Consider the following 20571-nt stretch of genomic DNA (forward strand, 5'->3'; position numbering starts at 1 on the left):
CAGTTTGTGTTATCAACGTGGAGTATATACGATTTCTCCCAATCTCAAGGTGATTACCCCCACCACTGAGGGGGTTCACCATTGACACTCGGCGAGCGAGCAGTGTAACATGATCTTAACCGATTGATACGCTTTCGCCGACTGCTTTTTTCCCTCGGGCCTCTTTCTCTTTCGCTCTCTGCTCTTTTCTACGTTTGACGCTTGACTCGAGCCAAATGTAAACATAAAATAGAAACCTCGACTGGATAAACGCAATGTTTGGGTTCCGATTTTCTTGCATTTATCCTCCTCTATCGATACACTCCGCCATGCTGTTTGTGTCTCTCCATGCATCCTGGTCTAAGCAGACCTTAAAGTCCCGAGTCACCCAAAACGAGTAAGACCGTCCGAAGCTAAATGCTGCAACGAAGGAATGCGCCTTCTGAAGCTGGCGTTCTGAGGCTCGATGGCTGCGAGTCACGCTGACGTTTCCAACACGGAGACTGCACCCCCGGAGGAAGCGGAGTTCGATTTTATCTCGAGACTCGTCTCGGGCAAGAGACCTCTCCGAATTCTATGCCTCCAGACACGCGGCACTCGTGCTCCTCCTCGACAAATGGCTGCGCTTGATCCGAGACACCTCTACAATGGACTGGCTACTGGGATAATTACCCCAAAAACCGACACGGAGGGCGGTTATCGCCGTCAGGCTCGTTAATATCGCTTACGGTGCGCTGGACATGAAAGATGTCGCTAGGTGCGGTCTGACGTCTCGTGGAGGATTGTCTAATTAAAGGTTCCACTGCTTTCACGATGAGAAAGCAGTGGAACCTTTAATTCCTTTCAAACTAACGTTTTCGTTGATTTGTTTTAATCTTGGAACTCGAACCTCCTCGGTTCTTCAGTTTCTCAGAGGCTGAGCATCCCCTCGCGTAAGGAAGGGGCACGTCCGCTGAGGAGGTTCGATAATTAGCAACGCAGAGGTAAATTGCAAGTAGAGATCCCGCTATTTACTACGGTTGCGGCGTGGCTGTAGAATTAACGAGGCGAAATTTAATGTCGCATCGAGCCTTGAATCGAAGCAGTCGGCCCGGTAGACGCGGTCCTCCTCGAGCGCTGTTCAATCGAGCAGGAAACTATGAATGGAGCAACGATCCAGAACGCCAGCTGCTACTAGCGTTTCCATCCTCGTCAGGTCCGCACGTACACCGACGAGATTTCCCTTGTGTTCTGCGCAATTACCTCGGAGGGAAGTGTGGCGGTCGCGAGCCTCTTTTCTCCTCTTTCGGGGAAATAACGCTCGGCCGGAATGGATTCCCTGCCTTGAACCGAGTACCTTGAGTGCTTTAAGAGCAGGGAGGAGAGGATACGTTTGTTTTACTTGCGTTGGCGGTGGTGGTGCAGCCGAGCATTGTTCGCTGGCAATTCGATACATGCAATGACAGATGTTGCAGATGGGGTGCAGCATATATCCAGGTAGGCCTCCAGAGATTAACTATTGCTTGGCAGGAATACAGTAATGTCTCGTTAGACGCACAAACTCGGGACTGACCTTTTGCGACTAACGTGGACATCGTATATTCTTTGATGTTTGCCGACGCCCGTCGAACGCAGACAAGGACAGCGAATAAAGAAGAAGTCCGTTCTCGGCGGCAAACATCAAAGAATATACGAAATTCGGCGATCGAACTCCTAGATCCCTCAAGAGGTACACCCCCCCAGTGGTGGGGCTGGTTTCTGTGCACTTATCCTGGACAAATTTGTGCGACTAACGAGACATCACTGTAGCCTTTTTTTAGCTGGGTAGATGAATAGTTAACTTAGGTGTATCTCAAAGATTTCAGAGGTCGCAACGTTTACCATAGCGGGGGCTGAAGGTGGGGCCACGGTTTATAGAAGATTTTTCACCCAGAATCGCCTGGCAGAGATACTGCGAATGGTTTCCAGTGGTCTTGACTCGCCCCGTGCGATTATACGATATGTTTGCTGACGTATGCAAATATCCCGTCAGAATTCTGCTCTTTCAGCTCGCCATCAGCTCGAAGGATTTTCCTCAATTACACCGTTTCGCTCGTTACATTTTCATTGCATTTTCATTACACGTTCCGCCGCGATTCATAGAGAATTAAGTAGGCAGGCAGACGTGATATACTTCCTTCTCTGTCGGAAGCAGGAAATTTGTTCAGTGACCAGAGCCGCGCTTTAATCGTATTCACGGTATTCTCTCGTCCCTATGAAAGCACCTTGAATACCGGTTTCCCATTTCTCGGGGCGCGCGCCGTCTGGGAGCCAATTTATATGCAAAATTACCCCCGCGCTGCAACACATGTTCAAAAAGGCACGGGATGACCGGCGGAAAAAAGATTATATTATCGCGTCGTCCCGTGGAAATTTGTATGCAAAAAACGCGCTAATGCAATAACGCGGGACGGGGTTTCCCTCGGAAACGTTGCTCACCTTTTCGTCGATAATTAGAGGTTAGGTACACGCCAGCCTCTTTGCCAGACGTATGCCGGACTTGTTAACACCCGAGGACCCGATAAGTGATTGGCAACGTTACATAATGGTAAGGTAGTGCCTCGCGAAACGCTCGTAAATCGGGGACGTTCGTTATCGATATGCGAGGCACGGGTAGGACTTTGTCACAAAATTACATTTCAAAGCGATCCAACTCTTGTCCATCCTCGAAAGCCATCTATTATCAATATCCTAGGCACGAGTGGTGCTTTATCTCAAAATTAAACGCTTCGTAGCGTCGAAGAATGACACAGAAGTGCCTCGAATGTTGCTCGAGAGCCATCCATTATCAATATTCGGGACATCAGAAACGTTTTCACCCGGCGATAAAAATCACGAATCATCGCGACTCGAGTGACACAAAATTATGCCGTATTTGTTACGATCGTCGAGCGCGGACAGCTCCACAAAGCAACGATCTATTCATTGAATCCGATGGTCATCTAATTAATCGGCACATCAAAGCGCGCAGGGAGAATCATTCTGACATGGGACGCGACTGATTTATCTGCGCGTATTACAATCATAACCATCCGCCAATTTTTCACGTCCCAGGCTCAAACGATCCCCTGATATTGTGTCGCGTCGCATCAACACCGATCTATATTGAACGCAACTCTGAAGTTAATGCGTGTTCGGTTGGTATCTTTTTCATTGCTAAATAATGCACATGGCGGCGTGATAGATCAATGACGATAGAGGAGCATCTACTTTGGAAATCGACGTGTTACTTTTGTGGGATACCTATACGTTGAACTGGGATGAGTGGGCCCATGGGATGCACGTCTGTCAAGGCTAGGTAGGTTCGCGGCTGCGGGGTATGTCAATCACTATTGGGGTCGAAAGTGTTGGAGTGCAACTGATCGTCAGGAACGTTAGCGAGATTAAACCAACAATTGGGGTTAAGAAAATGGGGCACCGATCGGACCCAATCAATTTGTCTGGGTGTTCCTCGAAGAGTATATCAGTATCTACATGAGAAATCCAAGTATCCAGACGTTGCAACACTAGTCTCGACTACGAATGGAAATAAGCCTATACTTTATAGGACACTTTTCATCCAGAATGACCTGGTGGACGTGTTGGAACGGTTTGTCGGATACGTTATGGGACACCCAGTGTGTCGGATCCCCGTCGCCGGATCTCAGCCGATTTCAACATTTTACGCTTTTTGCGCTCGTCTAGTATGCTAATCACGGTGTCGTATAGTATCGTTAATGCTCGACCGGAGCGGAAACGTTAACGGAGCTTCGATCGGAGCCGGTGCCATGAATCATAAGCCGCGGAAAAGATAAATAAAATTGTACAAAGCCAGCGTTGCGTGTAACTTCATTATGCGGAACAAGCTTCTACGAGTCGACTGTTCATATTTCATTCCGATCAAGCGATGTGTGCCTGAAAACCCGCGGGATTTTTAATGACGTTCCTGTTCGGTACGAGTGTTATTTATGGGCGTGAGCGGCTACCGGGACGCTGAAAGCTCGGTTTTTAACGTTGACGGTAAAAGTCTTAAAAGTCTCGCAGCACGGGCGTCATTCTTTTTCTCAAACTTTTGTTTTGCTTAACGAGCGAGTCGCCAAACCTAATTTTAAGTAAATTGAGACCTACATCCTGATTTTAGAAACGATTTCCGCCTCAGCAAGGGGCGATATTTCAAGAGGATCGTCCAAGACAATTTCACGAGGCTGCAGTTACTCCCCGAAATGAAAAATTCAATGCCACGTAGGAAGCATCTTTTCTCTGAAACTTCCTATCTCTAAGTAGACCTTGCGAAGTTTCTTTCAAAGTTTGCCAGCTCGAGGAAGGGAAACAGATCCTATTAAATTCTCAAAAAAATACCGTTTCCACGTCGACTTTGTTTGCACGTGACCCACTTCCAGCAACAATTCTTCTGAGAGCTTCGTAACTCAATTTTATCGTCGAAGGTAATTTGGACTCGTGGCTCGAAAATTCATTTTATTGTTAAACCCGACTTCCAGATAGCGACTCCCTCGCGTAGGAATGCACACCGACGTTCTCTACGCTGTCCCTGACGTTTCGGACCTCGACATTGTTCCTCCGAACGTCTGAAAATTTTAAATTTCCAAGTTTCGAAGAAACCAAACAAAATCTGCGAAGTATCATAAAATATCGGGCGTAGCAACTTCGTTCTTCCTCGAAGAAATAAACTTATTCACTTCTCGGGGCAGGAGAATCATATTTCTATGGAGAGAGCTGGGATCGTTAATCTTCTCCTTGCCGTCGGAAAACATTTGATATTTATTTACCCGAACGGCCTCGAGTTTGTTTCTGAATCGAGACAATCTTTAAGTCTTGGCGTTCGAGAAATCGTTTGCACGCGGCACGCCATCGAATCGACTAGTCGACCCTGATTAATTACAAACGTCGAACGATTTACAGTTCCATTATCGCGCTAACCGAACACTAAATGGAAACAGCGGCGCGTTGACCAACAATTGTTCTACTATTAATTGCTGGCCACATTGCACCTACCTATCTGGAAAATCGATGCACACCGCTATTTGTCTGTGTTAAATTCCACCGTCGCGTTTCGAACCGTTCATTTTCTACGCGAATTACGTTGATTGACAAAAATGTGCGACGGCGTGAAGACCGTCCACATCAAAGTAACGAGGGAGATAGAGTTTAAAAAGTGGATCGATTCTTCGTCTCAATGTGAACCTAAAAGTCCTTTTCCGTTTTGTGATCCAACGCTTCGTTATCGAGATATAAGCAGCCAAAGTCTTGTGCGTGCGCATGCATGGTCACGTGACGCGATCAGCTGACTGGGACACAAAATGGCGGGCGTTACATCGTTAAACTTTAATTCTCTATATCTTGATAACGGAGCCTCAGAATCGCAGAACGTTAAAAGACTTTTCGTCTTCTTTTGTCACGAAGAACTGATCCTGAAAAGTTTTGTACTATCAGACGTAATAAAATTCTGAGGTTACGTTTATGTTTCGCGGATACGGCATGTTTTTGGCATGTTTTTTAATAAAATGCTTACGCACCGCATATCGCGTTGAGGTGGACGTTATCGATATTTCCAGCGTTTTTCTGGAAATTTAGGTGAAAAATAAGGGTATCTTGGCTTTCGTTGAGCTCGCTTCCTGTATCGACGTCACATCTTTACGATAATGGTACCCAATGGCCGATGCTAGGGGAATGTTTTGCCAACTGCATCGTATTGGCAGCTTTCGGAATTCATGTTGCGAACTTTATACAATTTTTCGGGCTACCAGCGAACCGTATTTTCCAGGTTAACGGCCAGAGTTCCTCGATTTTCGTTCCCAACTGGGTCATTGTCACAGTTTCTCCTCCGACTTTCTAAACTGGAATACGCTCCGCGATCGAACATGCAGTTGTATTTTTTCGTTGTGCGACAGGACGCGGCCAATACCGAACAATGCGTTCGCGTTATCGCGAATATCGCGTTCATGCGTTTATTTAGTTTTTCGTGTTTCCCTTGCCGCTTACTTCGATGCTCGAGGAAAATTATTTTGCAACAACGTAACTGAAAAGCAAGATAATTACTCTTCGAGCAGCAACTTTCTTATCACGGAGTTGTCATTTATTTGCTATCGGATTACATATATCGTGTCTTTTGAACAAGTTTCGTTTTCAAACAAGTTTTTAATTAAACGCAGCACTGGACAGGTTTTAATTAAAATCTGTATTCCTAATTAAACTTCACCGCGAATAAATCAATAACACAGTACACGTAAAAAGGTGACCAGGTGCAGAAAAAAGGCAATCTCTGTCAGGGGAATAGAGGCGGGGCGACGTCGACGACGGTCCTTGTCGAATACCGGATGTGGATACATTTCTAATTCATTTAAATGATATTTACAGGGGAAAAAGTAGGTTACTTCAACGATTATTATTCGATAGAGTACATTAACTCGCGATCGAATACACGAGAAGTGAGGTTGTGCTATCAAAGAATGCATAAGCCTAGCATACATCTGCAATCTCCGCTTGGACCCAAGATAACAAGCATGTCATTTCATTAACAAACCTGTTCCTACAACCCTAGTACAAACATAACACCGTGTATCCACTCCCTTCAACAGACACAGGTGTCTATCTGAACCCATCCCAAAATAAGCAAAAGAAATTTGTGTATCCAGGACAGCTTTCATCCATCTAGCCTGTCTCTCGATCCTATTACCTGACCTGCGACGACACCGAGACCCGGTTTACACAGTAAACCTCGTCGCTCGTCCTTAACACCTTCCAGTGGCTCTCTCCATCGAAAGCATCATCCGCTGGACACGTGACGTCAGCCTCGTTTCAACGAGGCCTCCAGTCAGAGATTAACCAATCCCCCCAGCATTCAAGGAAAGAATAACCTTATGCAAATCTGAGAGTCCTGGCGGATCGACGTCCTCCTTCCCCGGGCTCTACGAGAATCGTAAAAATCGACGGATTATGCAAATAGCACGTCCGTCGATCCTACGCCGCGGATAGCGTTGAACGCGGAGCGTCAATGGAATCGGGCTCGTTAATCTCGCTGGATGGTCTTCCGATCGTCCTCGATGAATTAGAGTCGGCCGCTTCGGGGGCCTCCGGGAACGCTTTTAAATAACGAAAGCGATCGCGTAATAACAGCCTGATCGGCTTCCGTACGGCGGCGTGCCGCGTCACGCGTCCCTCGCGGCGATCGTCGTCCGACCTAGCCAGCCGCGGTCCAACCAGTCACGCCTGGCGAGCATCTCGAGTGCTACTTGAATTTCTGTTTGCGTCCGATGCGCGATGGACTTTTAAAAGATCCGAGGAACTGGAGCTACTGGGGAACGCTGGACACGTAAAAGGGACGCTTGTTGACACTTTCGCTGGGCCCCCCAGTCCTCGGGTGTCTATTGTTGCGTGGGGATTAGGTAGATGTTGGAGATTGGAGGTGGACACGTTCTGCTCGAGCGGAGGAAACGGGAACTGATTGTTTCTTGATAACGCGAAACTGTTCTCGTCTATCGTTATGTATCTGTCATGTCTACAGTTATCCTTTGATAAGATCCTCCTCCGATAGGGTTGCAGGTCCTCGACAAGTGAACCACTGGGTTGATACTTTTCTCGAGCCATAGTGCTCGGAGTTAGGTGATTGATAGCGACGATATACCAGTTGCATGCACCGAGGATACTTGGTGAACTCTTGCGAACCTACACGTTCTCTCGAAAATTCTTGACAGTCATAGCTGATACTTTCCTCAAGGAAAAAATATACTCCTCAAGGCATAGTGCTTGGAGTTAGGTGATTAATAGCGATACTAGACCGGTTGCATATAAGATACTTGGACGACTGTTGCGAACCTGCACGTTCTCTTGAGAACTCTTGACAGTCGTAATTAACATCTCTAAGCACAAAGCCGAAATTAGCATCAGGATTTGCATAGCACTCGACTATGTAGGCCTGGAAACCACTTCTATCTTTCAGCTTTTGTTGCCTTACACCAGCACCGACGCCTCACCTCCTGCAGGCATTGATCATTAGCAACTTTCCAACATCTAACTGTCCGGTCCTTCTAGGTCATTAAGACATCTGAAAGCCCTGGTCATCTTCCGATACATTACGCGCGAGTTTCTTCATTATTTGCCAAGCAATCGATTCCGGTAGCGTCCTGGCAGGACCATCGCAGAAGCGCGAATGATAGCGAAGCAGGAAATCTTGATCAATGTAATGACAGGCTGGCGTCGATAGATACAAATGCGTAGCGACGCTGCAGGATTTACGCATGGTTATTACAGGCTTCGCTGAAATGAATGTGATTGAAAACCGCGCATGAATTATGCAGGCCAACGGAAAAATTATGGAAATCTCGAACGAAGAATTATGTATCCGTTGTAACTGTGCAATAACGTTCCATCCCGTAATTGCTGACCGGAACGCGATTCCCCTTTGATCGGTGGCCACAGAATTATTGTAATTATGTTTACCACGGATTTCGCATGAATCTATTATAGCTCTGTTCTGTTGCGAGCGTCAAAGGCATTCCGTGACCGAAGCATCAATGCCGCGTCCCGCTGGAATCTCTGAGAACCCGGCTTGCGGTGCACGCTAGAATTGCGTCTTACGGTGCGTTATTGTTGGCTCGGTGACCATGTTTGAAGTTTCATCTAGCTGGCCTGGCCAACGCGGAACCGATTTTGAAGGCCAGGTAAAGTAGGCTCTGGAGATGCAGGAAATTTCAAGTCTCGAATCCTTAATCCCAGAGTCCCAAGTCAACAGCTTTGAGACTTCAGTTCTTATTTCTAGGTCCCTTTATCCCAGACTCTGAGTCCCAGGTCACCAGCTTTTAGTCCCAAATCCTTATTTCTATCTTCCTAGTTGCAAATCTCATCTCCCAAGTCCTGATATTCAACTGTCATGTACAAACGCTTATGAGTATCCATTTCAAACATCGTCAAACGTACTTCAGCCACCCGAAACGAACAGTGATCCCTCCCACGATCTATCAAGCCGTCGTAAAATCCCTGAATCGCTGCACAGCAAGAAGCTCCGGAGGCAGCTGCCCCACCTATTCGTCGCGGATTCATGCAGCAAACAGCGTCTCTCATAATCGAATCGCGCGTGCCACGGGCGTCGCGTTTCGACGTATCGTCGCGCGTTTCGAGGCTCCAATCAAGCCAGCATTCATCGCGTTTGTTGCCAGCCTCGCGCGACTCCCCATCCAGCTGCGGATAAGTGCATTATCGGGGCCCACGTCCGCGTGACGAGACGTGCGATGACGCACGAATGAACGCCTCGAAAATCGGGAAATCCGTGGCCGTCCTTGTCTGCTTTGATGAACGTTCCGCGCGGGATTGGAAACGGCAGGCCGCCGCTGCCGGCGAAATTCTATCAGGAGGAATAAAATCTCTCTGTAATAACGGATTACTGTTACGCGGCGGGGGCCTCTGACCCGGTGGCTGGGCGTTTATGATTGGATTACCGACGAATGACTGCCCAGTGGGCTGCTTCAGCGACGAAGAACACTGGCGGTCCTAACAGGGAAGAAGCCACTCGAGGAGGAACGAGATAAGTGTCGAGGAGAAGAAACCTGTGCGTGAGGGTTAGCGTCAGTTGGGGATGCAATTGAGTGAATGGTAGTGTACTAGATTTGGGGATCGAGACTTCTTAGTTCCAGTCATTCCCATAAATATTTGTACCTTCTATGTCTATCAAAGAAATTTGTCTAAATTAAATGATAGGTTTGCTATTTTCAAATAAATATTTCATTATTGATACATAGAAGTGTAAAGTTTATTCGTGTATATATTTACAATGAAACATTTATTTAAAAATGTCAAACCTATCGTTTAATTTAGACAGATTTCTTTAACAGACATAGAAGGCACGAATATTTATGAGACTGACTGTATAAACCTCCTAAAGTCTAGCTAACCACTCCTAGCTTCACGAAAGATTGAGAATAAAAATACTTCCACTCGCTGGAATATACTTTTAAGCCTTACAAATGACGTATAAAATTGATTCGCACGTTAGGGGTATCGGTGTTTCTCGAATCCCCAGTTAAAAGCTTACAGAAAGCTAACCCATCGATCAAGATTCGGTTTCCAATAAAATTCCCTCGTTATTCTACAGAAAGAAAATGATATTAACCCCCACGAGGGACCTACCCCTTGGAATACCTTCCTGTATATCTCCAGACAACTTCTATATTCAGATCCATAAATTTTGCTTGGGACGCACAGCTTTCTCCTCTGGTTGTTGGGGCCAGGTTTTAGGGTTGAAATCAGGTTTGCACGATATTCTTTGGGACGTCTCTGCTCTACTAAATCACAATGATCATACCTAAAAAAAGAACCACCGCTATGCATCACAGGTTATACAACAGCCTGTAGATTACTTCGTCTTGACTGGAGACATTTTTCAAAAAAAAGCAGGCTACGAGACCCTCGACGCATCGCACCCGATCAGGTGCCGTTCGCCCAGTGTCCCATCCCTCGTTTACGCCACCCTTTCGCAACAGGGGATGTCGCAGTATCGGCACGATGGCATCGATATCATTGAAACCGAATACCCTTGTCCCTGGCGCTGCTGGACGACGCGATGATCTCTAGAAAGCCGGCCAACACCGATATCCTTGCACTGGGAACCTCGTTTTATCAGCGTCCGCTCTAGGGGGAAGGGAAAAAAAGAGGGAAAAAACCCTGCACGGGGTATCGGGTGTTTCGTAATCCGATAGCGCCAGAGGTACCGAGATTTTGTTATTAAAAACAATGACGCGAGAAGGGCCGATCGTGTTTCGCGGCATCGACCAACGCAACGGATTCTAGACCAGGCACGAACTAAATTTTACATTGTTTCTCTGCGGCTGTGTTGAGTTGGAGCGAGAGTCGTTTAGTTGTATCGATTGAGAGTTGAAAGTTCGTACTGTTAGGCGACGAATCAGTGCTATTAATTTAAGGCTTTCTGCCCTATCAGTTACTCGTCACTAGGCGCCAAGACTTCTAAACGAGACCGGGAGTCTCCGGAACAGCCGCTGTTCGATTTGGCAGATTTGCAATCCGCCTTCCCAAGAGCCAACGCGAGCAGAGCCCTCGATTCGTCGTTCGGCAACGTTGAAGCGGACATTGCGAGCTTTTTGCTTCCTTCCTGCCAGTCTGCTGGCCTCCCAAGCTCAATTAAACAATAAGAAGCCGTTTACCAGAAAAACGGCACGCCGTTTTCCAGGCTCGGGGAACAACGACTGCCAAATGGAATCATTCCGTTCCTCGATCATCGGTTACGGTCGCATCCGGCCACCTCGGGAATTCCCGACGAACGAATTGGCAAGTTTTCAGGGTGTTTTGCGTCGGTGCCGTGGCACGTCACACTGTTTTGTTAGGACGCGCGGTCTGGCCAGGGCTCCGCGTCCGTTCGTTGCATTCCCGTTCGCCTCTTGAGCGAGGATTTGCGAGAGAATTTGGCAGTGGCCGTCTGCATACGTAAGCTTGAAATATACTTCGGATTTTATTCCGCGACACAGTTGGCCGGGGAGGACGGGATGCGGGCGATAGGAACGTTCGACATTCCCTTCCAGCCAAGCTGGAAACCTTGCCCGATCATGAGAGCAATCCACTTCGTTCGTGTAGCGGCTTGACAAATTGGTTGTTCGTGAACTTGCATTCCGAGGAGCTGGGAACACGTACGCACACGTGGATCAGTTTAAGGAGAATCGATCCCTTCGAGGAGACCCTGTTCGAAGCGAGCCTGGGGCTGAGGCAGAGGATGAAGAAGATTACCGTGTAACGAATGGGTAGCAGTGGACAGATGATCATTAGAAGGAGTGTATGGGCAGGAGATAGGAATATGTGATGACAAACTGTTGCAGATGGTGGCGAGAACGCCAACTAATGGCGCCACAGGTACATGCCATCATGGCGGTAGCGCCAACTAGTGGCGTCTCAGGTACACGCCATCATGGCGTGAACACCACCTATTGGTAAATTTATGACTTCTTATCTCTTTGTCGTTTGACAACTCATCTCTGTGGGGACTCGCTGGCAGCGCTCTAGCTCGGGTACCTCGGGGTTGCTAAGCTTAGAAAAACGCCGCTACAGCCCCTGAGGGCTAAACTAAGGGCGCTACAAGTGGACGACATAGTGACGAGAACGCCGAACTAGCGGCGCCTCAGGTACATGCCATCATGGCGGTAGCGCCAACTAGTGGCGTCTCAGGTACACGCCATCATGGCGTAAACACCACCTATTGGTAAATTTATAACTTCTTATCTCTTTGTCGTTTGACAACTCATCTCTGTGGGGACTCGCTGGCAGCGCTCTAGCTCGGGTACCTCGGGGTTGCTAAGCCCGTACTGTAGCTTAGAAAAACACCGCTACAGCCCCTGAGGGCTAAACTAAGGGCGCTACAAGTGCACGACATCCTGACGAGAACGCCGAACTAGCGGCGCCTCAGGTACATGCCATCGTGGCGAGAAGTTAAACTAATGGCGCCACAGTTACATGCCATCATGGCGGTAGTGCCACTCTCGGTGGCGTCGCTAGTTTCCATGCTCGTCGTCCGCTGAAACTATCGCGACACCCGATTGCAATGTACAGTACGTATTAACCGCCCCTGAATAAGAAACCTTATGTAAATCTGAAATTCAGCGCAGTCGGGGAGCAAGGGAAATCCCTACAACACATATTCCACGGAAATAAGTCTCCCTAAGTGCAACCCCCGGACCAGCGGACTGCAACAAGAAAAAGAACTTTCCGCGAGAGTGGCAGGCAAGGTCCTAACCGTCCGAAAATCACCGAGAGAGGCACTCACGTGTTGGTAGACCGCCCCTCTAGCCGGAGGCAAACATTTAAATCCGCCAGGGCCACTCGAGCTCCCCGCGAAGAGGAGGACGCGTTCGTAACAAGTACACTCGCGGAGTTCTCTCCATTGTCGCCCTTCTTTTCTACCTATGCCCAGGGGCGTGGGGCGGGGTAGGGTGCCGGAGGGACGTTGGCGGAGCGCGACTAACGGAATAACGCGGCACAATGGCCGGGAAGAAATGGCTTCTTAGCATTTGCGATTGCATTAGTCAAATTCCGCCTGGCGCTCGGATTAAGGAGCCGCGGGGAGCGTCTTCGGAAAAGAGAAATAAAGAAAAAGAACAACGAACGAAGTTAAGCGCGGGAAAACGAATTTCTCTTTCGACGAAAAGGAGTGTGGAGGGGAGGGGGGGGGAAGCATGATGCAGTCGGGACGACGAAGGGACTGGCGGAGGTGCGAGCAAGTCACCCCCGCAGGGACACTACCGTACGTCGTATTGTAATGCGAAACTAAAACAGAATTATCCGGTGGCCCGTGTCGGGGGCGAGCCTCGAGACGAGGGTGGCGCGACGCTTTCCCGCTAGAGGGTGCATTTTAACGCGGCTAAAAAACGACCTGCTTCGAGGTCCAGGCCCCGCCCTCGCTGGATGCTGGGGCGATATATACGCGTACGTGCACAGGCGACGCTCTGTTTTATATTTGCTAATGCCGTGCCAAGGGCTGACGGTCCATTGATTTATATTGTTTGAGATGATGTGCGAGGAGAGATAAGACGGCTGGCGCTGAGCTGCGCGTCGTCATCCTTTTTGCCAGCTTTTTTCGAGGTTGGAGCTTCCGGGTCACTCGAGGTCCCACACTCTAGAGGGTTGTTTTACTTATTCACTCGGCGAGGATATGCATGCGATGGAGGTGCACCTTATATGTCGAGGGGTGGAGTCGTGTTTATACAGCGGATTATCTTAAATTACACTGTCAGCATTGCGATTATCGCGTCGATGACATGGCTTCGATGCTATCAACGTCTGCTCTAGTGCGTTTAACGACGTTACTTAATTCTGCGTATCTAGCTTTGATAGGCAGGTTAGGAGGGTCAGCATATGGGTCAACTAGGTGTAGCGTTAAGACAGGTTTCAAAGTGCTTGACTCACAGAACCTGCTAATGGTGACGAGTTTGTAAGACCATGTTTGGGTCCCGATTTCCTTGCACTCCAGTCTTGTATCCAGTTTTTATTGTATACATTTTTTTGGTATTGGCCGCGCGGTTGACATCAAAAGTCCACCGATAAAGAAGCGATAAAGAAGTACCTATCCCGTGAAAAACACGAAAGTAACGCGTGGGACGTCAAGCCTAGACACGGATCACTGGCACCGCGAAAGCGTTCCTCGCAAAGGGTGTCGATCCCATTTCTCCCCTAGCCGATGGCACGCGAGCCAGCCACGCGGAATCGCGCAACTCTTCCGAATTTCAGATGGAGGCACCAGTCACGGTTGAATTCCGCGCGCAGCGATGCGTGACGCGCGTCGTCCATCTGTGAGTCGCGTTCCTCTGATAGCACTGCGAGTCCAGAGGCCGGACGGGGAACCGATTCCAAGTTTTCGCATCGACGGTCTCGCGTCTCATTTCGTCCGCGTCGAAACGAGTTTTTGCGATGCCCGTGACGTCGGCCCCGTGGCTCCTTCCGCGGGCACGGAGGGCGGTTGATCCCAACCCCTGTCGTGAGTCACGCGCCACCGTGGAATTTACGAGGCGACGTTGTCGCGCTCCTCCGCTCCTCTGATCCGTAGGATTATCTCCGCGCGACCGACTGTTTGCCACCCCGCACTCCCTCGATTATTATACCATCAAAATGTGGCGTCCAGTCGGGACACCCCCATAATTAGAAGGGCACGATCGGTTCGCTTGATCCCGGCCAAATGTAGCCCGCGACTTGGGGGTTCGCTCCACCGGAGTAAGACTGCTCGGGACGTTGAATTGGATAGAAGTTGTTCGGGGACGAGGTACACAGGCTTGAAATCGGGGGGAAATTTAATTTCAAAGTGGATTCTGACGAAAATTTCTGAATCGGTGACGCATATAAATAAAACGGAAGTTCATACGTTCAAAAAATATTTAATATTCTCTTGTATTTATGTTATCGCAAAAATGCTGCTGTGAAGTATGTAATATTTCGAAACATTTTGGAATATGTAAAGGAACCAGACACGTCTACCACGTCTGACGTGTTCACGAGTCAGACTCGTCAAAACCACCCTAACTCGTCATTGTATGTCTAGGGGTTAATACTGGGATCCTGCAGAGTCTTGGCGTTATTCCCTACAGCTCTTTCATCAAGTTTCAGTCAGGTTATGGAGATTGTTTCAGGTTTAACCGCCTCTAGGTGCAATCAAGCAGCCTTCCACGTAATAGCCATAGTTCTGGACCATCTATATTAATTATTGTAACAATAATGAAATTCAGGCTCGGCTGGAATCGCGTCGTTCGGATACGCGCTGCGGTTACAATGTCCCATTGTTGGCATGTCTGAAGTCGACGTGTCGTTAAAATCTCTGTAATTATACGCGTTACGGGCTCTTGCGCAATCCTCCAGCGTCCTGAATGCATGTAACCTTCGAACAACGAAAACTCCAGTTAACCGTGAAAATTATTCGCCATGAAGCTGTCAGAACCTCTTTCAACATTCTGGGCGAGTATAATTTTTACATTGCCCCAGGAATTTCACTCTTGGCTCCATAAAATATGGAGCTACCCAATTTTCATCGAATTTTCATAGTTACAGTCGCGAAACAGTGCTTACTCTCTACTTGACCAGGAAGTTGCACGATTGGCCAAGGACGACGCCTTCTTCAGGACGTCGTGGCGCGATCGATCGCAATCAATCTTCGCGACTGCATCCCTTTCGTTGAATTATCTGGCTCTGGAAGCTGGCATGCGACCCTTCGCGGCGCTGCCGCATTGCTCGATTATTATACCGTCGAAATACAACGGTTCGTTAACCCACCCCTGCCTATGGCCCCTCTTAATTACAGGCTCTGATCGATAGGACCGATTTTCGCGAACGTTGCCCGCAATATTGTGTACACGCCGCGTCGTCGTCGAACGCCTGTGTTTACGACGATAAACCACCCTGGGTCTTTCGGAAACGAATGTTGAAAAGGAAATCGTGCAAAAAAATTCACGAGAAGCCAATTTCCAATGTGACGTTGTTGAATATTATATAATATCTTGGCGAATTACAAGTCCGGAATTAATTTTAATTTTGAAAGAAGTCTGGATGGACGGAATCGCGCAGGAGACGTCGAATCGAATCGAGATCAATCGTGGTTCGACTCGAGCGTTCGTCGATTCATCAAAAAATGTCCTCACCTCGGGCATCTCGCTTTGCTATTAATCCATCCGTGGATATTAAATCCCATTCATCGTCTTCCGATCGCTCATTAAAATTGCTGATTCTCGTTCGAGCAGAGTCTAGACACGGTGTAAATACGCGCGATTAGATTCCGCGATGGTAATCTATCATGAAAATGACCTTATTATCCGGGCGTTGGACTTTTCCGCTTCGGTTATCGAAATCGGTTGGTTTAACCCTTTGAACATCGTAAATCTACCAAGCATTGCTTAAGAATAATCTCCTTTCGCTCGAATAATCATTACTTTTGGGATTTTTTTTAACACATTCGCGACGGAGTCCATTGGTCAATGAATGTGTGAAACGACGAATGTACGCTCGGGATGAAATACCACTTGGCAACGAACTGTCCAAATATTGCCAGAGCCGCGGACTCGTTGATACCGGTAATTAAATTCGATGATCGCGCTCTTCTGCGCGACGTTCTCTCATTAGTGCATCTTCGAACAATGTATAGGCGGCGACGATACGCGATACTACCGCGCCCAGCCAAATGAGATTACGTTTGATCGGATTAATCAGATCGCCGCCCCTGGCCACGTTTAGCGTTCGACGTAATTTCGATGTTTGATAATGTTAATGTTGTCGCAGCGTTCGCACGGCTCGATACGTCGAGCGTTGCGTAATGAACGCGCTGGAAATGTTTTCGTCCCGTCTGGCGTCGAGTTTTCCTGTATTTTCTGGCCCTTCTCGAACCGTTCTCCCAGTTTTGTCCGTGAAATTTAGTTGTTTATCGACGTATAAAACCGTATGAGACCGTAAAACTAGGTTTCGGGCCGCGAAGCTTCCTCCCGAACCCATTTCCTTTGTAAATTCCCTTCCTTTTCTCAACTAAACCTCCTACTTATTTTTCAAAGAACAACACGTATCGCGATATTGATTGCTTCAATTTCAAAGAATGCGATCAAAGCGGGGAGTCCTCAAAGGGATACATTGCACCGTCGGCTCTCAATAATAATATTCCTACAGGCTGCGAGGGGAGCGATGGTAAAAGAGGAGGTTTTAACTATACATCCGCGAAGGACGTAAAAACGCGACGCAGCCTAAAGGCGACTAAAGAACTTTAGTTAACCTTTAAATGTCAGCAGACGGATTGCATTTTGTATTCGACAAACGCCCCTGCGCGCCTATTTTTAATCCACGGTTATCTCGCTAGTAATATACGTGTCGTCCTAGACGGTTTCGATGCCATCAACTCCATCCGATTCCTCGCAGGACCACAAACGTGTCGTAAGAATATAAAAAAGATTGAAATCAAAGTTCACGTTACAATATTCGCAGAACAAAATAAATTCCTATTTAGGTTCAATTTTTCTAGCCACGTTTGCGAAAATTTTATTTCGCATAAAGATCCGCAGTCTGGTTATTATAAACATAAAAAGTCACGACTATACCAAGTACTCGAATTTCAGACTTTTCAAAAACAGTCGATCGATTTGCGCAGCGACCGGCTCAAACATAACCTATACATAGCGCATCAGCTCTTTGGAACTCGCGATTCGTCCCCGAGCTTCTTCAAAGGATACTCGTTTAGTCGAGTTAAGTTTGAATAAATTCCTAATTTATTCTTCTCCGTTCGAAATGAAATTTGCTGAAAAGTAGCTGCAGGATGCACCGCTAGAGATTGCATGAACTCCCCCAAAGAGCTACTACAAAGGATGCACTATCGATTTCCCTTAAAAGAAAGTATTCCTTGGATCCAACGCGAGTCAGGCGCCGGTCCGCGCGACAACTGGAATATATTCGAAGGGAAACTCCGTCGAAGGAGCTCTCCGGGGAATACGCGGTCCCAGGGTGCGTTGTATAATGCACCCGGAGTGACGCATCGGTGAACTCTGCATAACTGCATACGCACCCCCGTAGCCGGGCGACTGGGGTGGCTCCTGGTGGTCGTTCATCATCGCCGTGCTCGTCCCCTATTGCCGCATCTCTGGCACACTTGCCGGGGCTGAGTGGTCGATTGAAAAAGACAATCGGTAGGGCCGAGCTTCATTAAACGTTACGAATTTTCGGGACGTTCGCAGGAGATATTAAACTCCTGCTGGAAACGAGCACTGGGCCCTGGGGACGCAGGGAACGTTACACGTGGAGTAAACCGACTTCGAGTGGAGGTTGTGTAGGTTAACGTTGGATCTGGTCAGTTGTGAGGTGGACTTGGAAAGACCGAGGGGGATGAAGGACTCGGTGATGAGAGATGATAAACGAACAGTTGAAGAGGTAATTGTTAAACGTTCACAAATCGATCGACTCCACCAGTCACATAAAAATTGTAATTAAAAAAGGGTTAAACTAGAGAACGATGAGTGGGTGTGGGACAAAAAATGACTGACGGCCACGTTACCAAAAGAAAGAAGATCTAAACAGAGGGCTCCCAGACCTAACAAACCAGCAGTCCAGTCCGTCCAGGCCTAGACCAGGTAGCCATAAATTCCAGGAGTCCAGGTCACGTCTGGGCTACACCTGCTGCGCGAGAATCACGCGGTCAGATCTAAATCAGCTTAATCAGGTCCGCGTTGCGCTAACTCTGGGTCATGTTTCGTGGAAAGAGTCCGTTCATTCAGACAAATGGTCGCCTCTCCGCGCTAACGACGTTAAATCGCACGCTCCGTTCGCGACGGTACCTATCATGACGCGAAAAAATGCACGGCCATTCCGTCTGATCTTATTTCCACTCCTGCTCGCGGGAGGGACGGCTGGTCGTTGGGAGCCGAGATTAGAAAAAATCTCCGCCGACCGAGGACTCCTGAGACCATCCTTCGCACCTGCATCCGTCCTTGGCCATTGGAAAGGTCGCGAGATCGAGAGGACGCGAGCCACGGTGAAAAAGGGGGACGGAATAGGTGGAACTGCAGGGTCTCCATACGTAATCCTGTGACTGATTGCGGGTAATTACGGCACTCTGGCTGGCTGTAGCCACGCAAATACCGTTCCGCGAGGGTGCCATCTCGAGCGGAAATAAAATTTCAAAGTCCTTTGACGCTCCCCAACAATCTCGTTCTCTTTCAGTTTCTTTGCCCGCGGTCTACCCTGTTATCATCTCGCCGTTCCTCCTTGCGCGCTCTTCCTTTTGCAATCGGTCGCACTTGCGCCGGTCGATACTGGATTAAACCAACAACGACAGTCGCTGGGAACAGTTTTATTCATTTGAGCGACAGACGTGGTTTGTATCGAGCCTCGCTCACGAGTCGTATCCCCTTACAAGTGCTGAGTCGAATAACAAGTTTTCGAGACACTCAGATGTCAGTATTTTAAACACCTCGATGCTTTCAAACTATGGATCCTCAAAATAACAAAGTATCAAGACTCTCACGTTCCTAAATTTCCAAGTGCAGTCGTTTTCACTGATTTAACGATCCCAGTGTCCAAAGCTTTATCACCTCCACGAGTTGTCGCCATATAATTATGTAGTGTCCGCGCCTCCCATACCCAACAATAAGGAGTCAAATAAGAACACGAAACGTAGGGTACGGGATTGGTCGCGTAGGTAAAGCGGTCGACTGTGGATCCGAGGATCGTGGCTTCGAATCCCCGTGCCTTATTTTTCGTTTAGACTCCTACAATTAAATGTCACTACTTTAAACACCTCGATGCTTTCAAACTATGGATCCCCAAAATAACAAAGTGTCGAACCTCCCACGCACCTAAATTCCCAACTACAACCCGTTCCCTTGGTTTAACGATTCCAGTGTCCAAAGCTTTATCACCTCCACGCGTTGTCACCGCATGATTACGTCTTCTTCAAGTTCCAGCGCTTCGCCCAGCCCCCGAATCCTAGACCCCCAATCACCTAATCAACTACGCATATGCACGTCCAAGTCCCTGGCGAACATCGTTGAGCTACAGACCACTTATCAGATTATCGGTAACGCTATTCAACGCCCACGTCGATCTTGATTCTACCCCGAGCCATTGACTCGCCGCGTGTACGCGATATCGTCGGAAAGATCCGGCGCGCAGACAAGCGGCTAGATAGGCAGATGGGTAGATAAAGTAAGGGACGGAGAGGGTGAACAAGGGAGAAGCGCCTGGAGGGTATTCGGAGGACGAGGCGTTGACGGGATGCATCGCTCTCTGTTCCACCGGATGATTGGACACATTCCATTTACCTCGTCGTCCATGTCAACCAGCGCCGCGTTGTCATTGTTTCGCGACAAATTAGTTTGTCAGAAGCAGTGAATGCTGTCGAGGACGCGGAGAAAATAGTCGTGGAAACGACTGTGAAGCCTTGAAACTCTGGTCCGAGTTCGGTAGCTTCGATTTCAGGATATTAAAACGCGTTAAAAATGTATAGAGTTAGGCTTCGACGTCTCCGAAACTCGGACGCACGAATATTCGGTAGCGTGCGAGAATTCGCTCTGAAAATTCGGTCACACGCGAATTCGGTAACAGAAAAATTTGATAATACTTTGATAGGACTCG

At 48.1% G+C, this 20571-nt stretch overlaps 2 protein-coding genes across 4 annotated transcripts in view; both read right to left on the minus strand.

Annotated features, from left to right (window-relative positions):
* Positions 1 to 16531, minus strand: part of LOC128880339 (zinc finger TRAF-type-containing protein 1 homolog) — a 179752-nt gene extending 163221 nt beyond the window's left edge. The window contains exon 1 of the mRNA XM_054130333.1: positions 16528 to 16531. The gene's annotated coding sequence lies outside the window, so the exon portion shown is untranslated. The remainder of the gene's footprint in view (positions 1 to 16527) is intronic.
* LOC128880331 (protein slit) overlaps positions 1 to 20571 on the minus strand; it is a 346273-nt gene that overhangs the window by 98054 nt on the left and 227648 nt on the right. The window lies entirely within an intron of this gene.

The sequence above is a fragment of the Hylaeus volcanicus genome, chromosome 7 (genome assembly GCF_026283585.1).
Source record: "Hylaeus volcanicus isolate JK05 chromosome 7, UHH_iyHylVolc1.0_haploid, whole genome shotgun sequence".
NCBI lineage: Eukaryota > Metazoa > Arthropoda > Insecta > Hymenoptera > Colletidae > Hylaeus > Hylaeus volcanicus.